Source organism: Dermochelys coriacea, chromosome 2, assembly GCF_009764565.3.
Source record: "Dermochelys coriacea isolate rDerCor1 chromosome 2, rDerCor1.pri.v4, whole genome shotgun sequence".
NCBI classification, from domain to species: Eukaryota; Metazoa; Chordata; order Testudines; family Dermochelyidae; genus Dermochelys; species Dermochelys coriacea.
The window spans coordinates 10,658,973-10,666,596 of NC_050069.1; the positions used below are offsets into that span (position 1 = coordinate 10,658,973).

Consider the following 7,624-nt stretch of genomic DNA (forward strand, 5'->3'; position numbering starts at 1 on the left):
AGCTACAGCTCACTTCATCGGATGCATTCAGTGGAAAATACAGTGGGGAGATTTATATACACACACAGAGAACATGAAACAATGGGTATTACCATATACACAGTAAGGAAAGTGATCACTTACAGTGTGTATGGTAATACCCATTGTTTCATGTTCTCTGTGTGTGTATATAAATCTCCCCACTGTATTTTCCACTGAATGCATCCGATGAAGTGAGCTGTAGCTCACGAAAGCTTATGCTCAAATAAATTTGTTAGTCTCTAAGGTGCCACAAGTCCTCCTTTTCTTTTTACAAGAACGTCAGAATTTTATCCATCTGGCTTCCTCCCAGACTGCCAAAGACTAATTCTGATTGGCTTGGGATGGCTGCTATTGCAAGGTCATTGGCATGGGCACTGGCTTAAGTATAGGGATTTGGGGAGAACTGGACTTGAAGATTTGTAAGGATACAAGAATCCTACTACCCCACCCCACCCAAAATGGATCCATAACACAAGATGCAGACTTTTGTTAATATCTGTTCCCAGGATACATCTTAATATCTTCAAAGGAGGGATTACTCTTTAATTGGACCGCTTATTGTATTTATAGATGGACCTTAAAGTGAATGGCTATATTTTATTTTAAAAAAAAAAATTAAATTTTTGTTTTGCCTAATTAAATTAGACATATTAAAACAAAGTGGCATTCTTTGTACACTTATGTTTTAAAAGAAAGTCTGTTTGTTTAAAACATTTGATTTTCCTTACCACAGTTTTCCCCATTCTTTGCATGCACTCTATGTTGTACTAGACTCCAACTTGTTTCTTTTTCTTAAACCCTGCTGAAGCACTTGGGGCCAAGTCATCAGTGTAAGTTGCACACATGATCAACATGACGATCAGGACATTACATTTGTTTGCTTTTTAAATATATACTTACCTCACATTTTATGTTTTCTGAGAGCTTTGAAGCTTTAACTACTTAAACATCCCAAAAGCCCAGCTCGGTACACAGAGGAAGGATTTGAGGCACAGAACAAGATTAGGAACTTAGGAGATCCTGGTTCCCAGGCCCATATCTGTTCCATTAGGCTATGCTGCCACTCAGAAAGTAATGTTTACTTGGACTTGGTTCATTCTGTGCCTACCAACTTTTCCTCTCCCAAACTCCTAAAATTGAAGAAAATCAAAGTTAAAAGTTGAAATATTATATAGTACTTTGGCCTGGCACCCACGCTGCCCCTAAATCTTGCAGCTGTTTGTAAAATTGCACGTTAATGCTTGTCATGTCTGAATATCATTGGTTTGGGACTTTTTTTATTTATTTTATTATTTTTTTAAGGCTGCCATGTCTTCTCCTCCATTCATTCTGGCTTATAGTGGTTTAATAACTTGTGAGTAGGTCTAACTACAGAGGGCCTGTTCCTACACTTCTTGTGTACCCAAAATGCCCATTTACTTAGTGGGAGTTTTGGGGTGTGCAAAAATGGCAGGATGAAGCTCCTAGTGCGAGAACATACCATGCAATAAAGATAATTTTAAAAATTGTGTCCAGCTCCCATTGAAGTTGATGACAATATTCACATTTACTTCAGTTGTCACAGGGTCAAGTCCTTAATACTTTGTTTTTGGTTTTTTTATGCAAACATTGGCCATATTTTTGTGACCCCATATTTACATTCAAGCAATCATTAAACTATTTAGGACTACTCATGTACATTGAAAGATTGGGCTTTTTTTTTTTCCCCCCTTCTGGTATATTTTATTATTTTGTTTTTATTTTATTTTTGCAATAAAGTAAAATAACATGTCACTAACCACTTGATGAACTTAAGTCTTTTGATAGATCCAACTAACATATATTATCTTGTCAGGAATGTTTAACCTCAGGAATGCCTCTATTAAAATCAGATTCAATTAAATTAGCCCAACTTCTGCATTTCTTTTTGTGTGATAGAACTTGGGCAACTTCAAATAATTTATGTATGTTTGATTTTTGCTTTTTTAGATACTGATTCCATGTGTTAAACTAGTTGTTGTAGGGAAGATAGTGTACACTTATATAGGCAGGAAAATATTTAACTCATTTTAAAAAGGATCTGTAATAAATATTTTTCCTTTACTAAATCAGGGCCTTTATTGTTAAAATGTAAACTAGTTATAATGGAGCACTGTAGCTGGCAACTTTCTCCTGTGTTCTGTTCTGAAAAATGTTACCATTTATATTGGACAAATAGCTATCTTATTCTGATGCAAAAATACTTTTTTTTGTTTGGGGTTTTGGCTTGTTTGTTTGTTTTTGGTTAAAAGAAGAGGCTGCTTCCATATAAAAGATTTAGGGACAAATTTTCTGCTGGGGCAAATAGACGCAGCTCTATTGACTTCAGTGGAGTTTCATCAGTTGACCCCAGCAGAATATTTGGCCTTTAGAATTTACAGTAAGTCAAGTTCACAAACTGAGACCAGTTGCAAATTTCTGTGCAACAAAGTGGTTAACTGATCATGGGGGAGGTGGGATGGAAAAGAGAATGTATTGTTTAAATCCAGATATTTCCTACCTTTGGTACACTTCAGATTTAACTGACACCTACTGAGGGTTTTAACCCTTAATTTTAAACAGTTTTTTTCTTATTTTTGTAAAATAACTGAAAAAGAACCAAAAAGTACTCAAAAGTTTGATTGTACATGCTCCCTTTTTATTTCTTGATTATAAAAAAAATGACATTTTGAATCAAAATGTTTTTATGACCATTTAAAGTTTACTATTTTTTTAAGAAGTTGAGCAGTTAAGGGCCTCGTTTCAAGCGGTACTAAATGTATATTAACCAGTTTATACCTGTGTATTGCATCTGTGTGAAGAAGTCTTGTGCTTGCAATATATATAAACCATCTGGTGCTGTTTTGTTAAAATTGGCACTTCTTGTAAAAACGTATTTATACACATTAGATGCATTGTATAATTTCCATTTACTACACTGATGTAAACTTCATTCTACACATTCATATATAAATTGAGGCTTCCATGTAGATATTGTTTAGTTTAAATACATTGTATGTATCTTGAATACTTAATTAAATGCTTGCATGATGCTATGTGGTGATGCCACTTTAAGCCTTAACAAGTTGTTAAATTTGTTGATTGTCAGAGTATGCAAAAACATTAATTTAACAGGATAGGTTGTTCTGTAAAGTTGAGATGGTAAAGAAGAAAAAAAGGTTTCTCACCTAAGAAATAAAGGGAATCTTGTAGTGATTGATATATACCGTGACTGACCTTTCAAGGCACTGGCTGTCACTGTTGCTCTACAGAAACTGGGTTATTGTGCATTTCTATGGCAGTATACAGAAAGCGAATATCCTAAAATCTTGGGTTTTTTGTTTCTAAGATTTGTATGACCATAATCTTTTTTCCCAATTTGAAATGTATTTATGTTGGAAAGGGGATTATTATTCAATATTTAAATTTATGTTTATAAACCTGCTCTCAAGTTCTGTGCTTTCTTCAGAGCATGCCAGCATTTTTCACTTCTTATGACTGACATTTAATCCTTACAACATTTTTAATTAGAGGCAAAAAAAGTGTTGGGGGCCCAGCTTTCTTTACAATTTGGATCTACCTCATTTAAACAGTTGGGTGCTATTTACTCAAATTGTAGATGAGATTGGGTAAAAAGTGACCAAACATTAAGTGATGACAAACCTCTTAAGAGGCAGTACTCTGCAAACCAAATCTTTGTGCTTTATTGTTTAGAAACAACAAATATTTGAATTTTATTCTTTGTGCCTTTTTGTGTTGAGTCCCATTGCATAACAATCAAACATCAGGCTCCTAACTAAAAATAGCAAATTAAATAATTTTAACAGCAAATTTAAAAAAAAAGTGGAAACGTTTTTAAAAAGTGAAAATATATTTTTCAGTGTATCAAATCATAAAATGTACAGTGTCACAGCAGAATTCTTGTAATGTGAACAGAAATAAAAATCCAATAACTTGATGTTTTTTCAAAATATATACATCCCAAACTCCTCTATGCATCCATCTCCATCTATATATGTATGTACATACTGTGCACAAGATTCTGTGTGTGTATTTCTGTGTGTGAGTATATATATAGAAAATGAAAGGGTGTGTGTGTGTGTGTATGATAGGTAAGGGAATAAAATGTCAAAGTGAGTTTTCCGCACAGTTTTGTATCTTAACAGTTTACAATTATGTACACGTTTTTTCTACTACGTAAACCTTTTTTACTTAAGAAAAATCCTTTTTGGAGAAATTTTAAGTTGTGATACTATCATTTTTGAAATTTGAAGAATTAAACTTTAATACCAGTAACCAATACAGAATGGGAATCTTTACTGTAAATTGTATTTAGTTTTAATAATGAAAAAAAAAAGTTCTATGTGGAAGTTGTAAGAGTACCAACATTCCTTAGTGGCAGGACTTCATAACTGTTTCCTAAGGCTTTTTGCTGCAGAGAGACTCAAACAATGGGAAAATGCCTCTATTAAATGTTTTTTATAAAATTGCTCCGTCAGGTCTACACTTTAAGCTATATTTTATAAAGCGTAATCATCCTTTAATATGCTGCATATAAATTATCAGCATTGTTGCACTTTCTCAGTAATAATGTATGCCCTGCAATTAGCTCATGATAAAGACTTCAGTTTTTTAACAAGATAGTAGTACTTTGGGCAGAAGGTAAGATTTATATAGGTACCTCAAGGAAAAAAAAAAAAGCCTGAATATGCTGCATTTTGTTCCTTTAACTTTTTTCATGTAGTGTATTGTTTGCTTTTTATTATTTGTTTTGTATATTATTACTAGCTACCTGTTTTGCTTTTTGGGACCCCAATAGAGTTTAGAAAGTTGGTCTGTATTCATTTTGTAGGATATAGTATCCTTTCTTGTTTCTAATGCAGTAGTTGATGTAAGGTTTTCCCTGCATTCAACAATAGAGGGTGTGGGGAAGTAGGCTTTACATAGTAGATTTCGGGGGAAAGATACTACGTTTCTAAAACAGACAATATATGTTCTTAATCCTTTTTTTAATGTTTTTATTTTTTGGTTTTTTTTTGCTAGTGTTGCTTTCTTGACTCTTTTCTCAAACATGAATGAGAAGATGGGTAGCTTGTTAAGTCAGGGAAAAACCCTGCCCTTTTGGTCTTTAAATACAGGCCAATTAATAAGCAGTATTACCTAATTAATAAGGCTGGGCCAAATTGTACTCTGTCAAACAAATGCAAATCTCAGAGGGAATTGCACCCATGTGACTCAAAGCAAAATGTATCCTGACTTGAATTTGTAGGCTGAGTATGATTATTCAGATTAATGAGTTTTTTCTAGTTCTTTTTCCAAGTAAATTAAAATATAAAACGTGCACATATGGGAATTATCTTGGTTGAGAAAAGAAACTGTTGAAGGAAGCTTCTAACGCTGTGAAATTGAGCATTTATTGTCATGTTTTAAGCTTAGGTGGGTCCTTTCTCAAGTTTGTTTGTAGCTTGCTAGGTAAAATAGTTTGCACTAATTTTGCAATAAACTCAAGAAAAACTAACCGTTATTTTCTGTTTTGGTTTCTTACTGTGTATATATAAACTAATACTAAAGACTTAGCATAGTGTTTTTCACCTCCATCAGACTTGTAACAAGCGCAAAATGCTGTAAATCTTGACAAAATATGATGTGAATGATATTTTATAAAGTTATTTTGTATGGTGTCAATTTTGTTTTGCCTCATAGTATGTCAGAAAAAAAAAACCATAAAATTCCTCATCTTTAAAATTGTCTGTTCAGAGTCTTATTTAATACAAACATATTGGTTACACTTTATTACCATAATAGGAGGTTCGGGTTTTGAGTTTCAGGTTATGAGAGATGAATAACAGTGGGACTTTTCAGCTTGGAAAAGAGACGAGTAAGGAGGGATATGATTGAGGTCTGTAAAATCATGACTGGTGTGGAGAAAGTAAATATGGAAGTGTTATTTACGCCTCATAACACAAGAAGTGGGGTTCACCCAATGAAATTAATAGGCAGCAGGTTTAAAACAAAAGGAAGTATTTCTTCACACAATGCAATGTCAATCTGTGGAAGTCTTTGCCAGATGGTGTTATGAAGACCAAGATTAACAAGTTTCAAAAAAGAACTAGATAAATTCATGGAGGATCGGTCCATCAAAGCCTATTAGCCAGGATGGGTGAGGATGGTGTCCCTAGTCTCTGTTTGCCAGAAGCTGGGAATGGGCGACAGGATGGATCACTTGATGATTACCTGTTTGGTTCATTCCCCCTGAAGCACCTGGCATTGGCCACTGTCAGACAACAGGATACTGGGCTAGCCGGACCTTTGGTCTGACCCAGTATGGCCGTTCTTATGTCCTTATGGTTGCCTTCTTACAAAAATATACTTTTGTCATTAAATCCAATCAAGGAATCAAAGTGCTTTACAAATACCAATTAATTAAACCTTAAACCACGTTACCTTGTGGGACAGGTACTATATTATTCTCATTATCAGAGTTCAGAATAGAACCCAGAATAATTGACAGCCCTGTCCTGTGCTTTTACCATTAGGCCACCTTCTCTCCCTAAAACAATTGATACAGTTAACAGTCAAACAAGACTGAATTAAAGAGTTCATTGGCCTCTTATGATCTCATAGAATCATAGAATATCAGGGTTGGAAGGGACCTCAGGAGGTCATCTAGTCCAACCTTTAAAAATTTAAACCTTATTTCTAGTCTGACTCTGACTAGCTTCAACTTCCAGCCATTTAATTATGTTAGACCTTTCTCTGCTAGACAGAAGAGCCCATTATCAAATATTTGTTCCCCATGTAGGTAATAATTACAAATTGTGACCAAGTTATTCCGTAACCTCTTGGTTAAGCTAAATAGATTTCCTCATATATCTCCTAAATAGAGCTCTTTTTTGTGTTGTCCCTCCTGCATTCCATGCTGTACTCACAAATTAGTAGTTACATTCAAACCAGTAATTCAAAATCCAGTAAAACCTTACTGACCAGAAAGTACAGGTTCAACATAGGATGGCCTCTCTAGACTATGTTTTAATTATTAAATACTTCTTATTGCATGACTACCACTGGTACTGTTTCTGCACCTTGTCTATCAGGCAACTGGTGTCCAAGCAGGACACAGGAATTTCTATGGACCACTCCACTTCCTTCTGGGCTTGATGCAGACAGACTTTGTCATGCCAAAGAAGCACCTAGTGCTTCATCCTGAGATGTCAGCTTTAGTGCATTATAGACTTGTCTTCATGTACAGCATCATAGAAAAGAAGCTGGGGAGGGGAACCAGTCACTAAAAATTATGCTGGCTTCTGTTATGGACCCTGTACCCATATCACCAGGTGCCCTCTCCAGGCAACTTCTGGCAGATATAGGCGCAGATCTGAGCTGTAGGCTATTTCTGAACAGAACAGGCTATGGCTACACTACAGAGCTTACAGCGGCTCAGCTGCACCACTGCTAGTGCAAACGCTCTAAGCTGACGGGAGAGCACTCTTCTCTTGACTTCATTATACTAGCTCCCGCAAGTCGGTAGGAGAAGCTCCCCCACCAACATAGCGCTGTCACGCCGGCACTTAGGCCGGTGTAATTTATGTTCCCCAGGGGGGCTTAT

At 35.3% G+C, this 7,624-nt stretch overlaps 1 protein-coding gene across 4 annotated transcripts in view; it reads left to right on the top strand.

Moving 5' to 3' along the window:
* AGO2 (argonaute RISC catalytic component 2) overlaps positions 1-4,705 on the top strand; it is a 108,876-nt gene extending 104,171 nt beyond the window's left edge. For all 4 annotated transcript variants that reach the window (XM_043507299.1, XM_038393169.2, XM_043507300.1 and 1 more), the window contains one exon: positions 305-4,705. The gene's annotated coding sequence lies outside the window, so the exon portion shown is untranslated. The remainder of the gene's footprint in view (positions 1-304) is intronic.
* Positions 4,706-7,624: the final 2,919 nt, after the last annotated feature.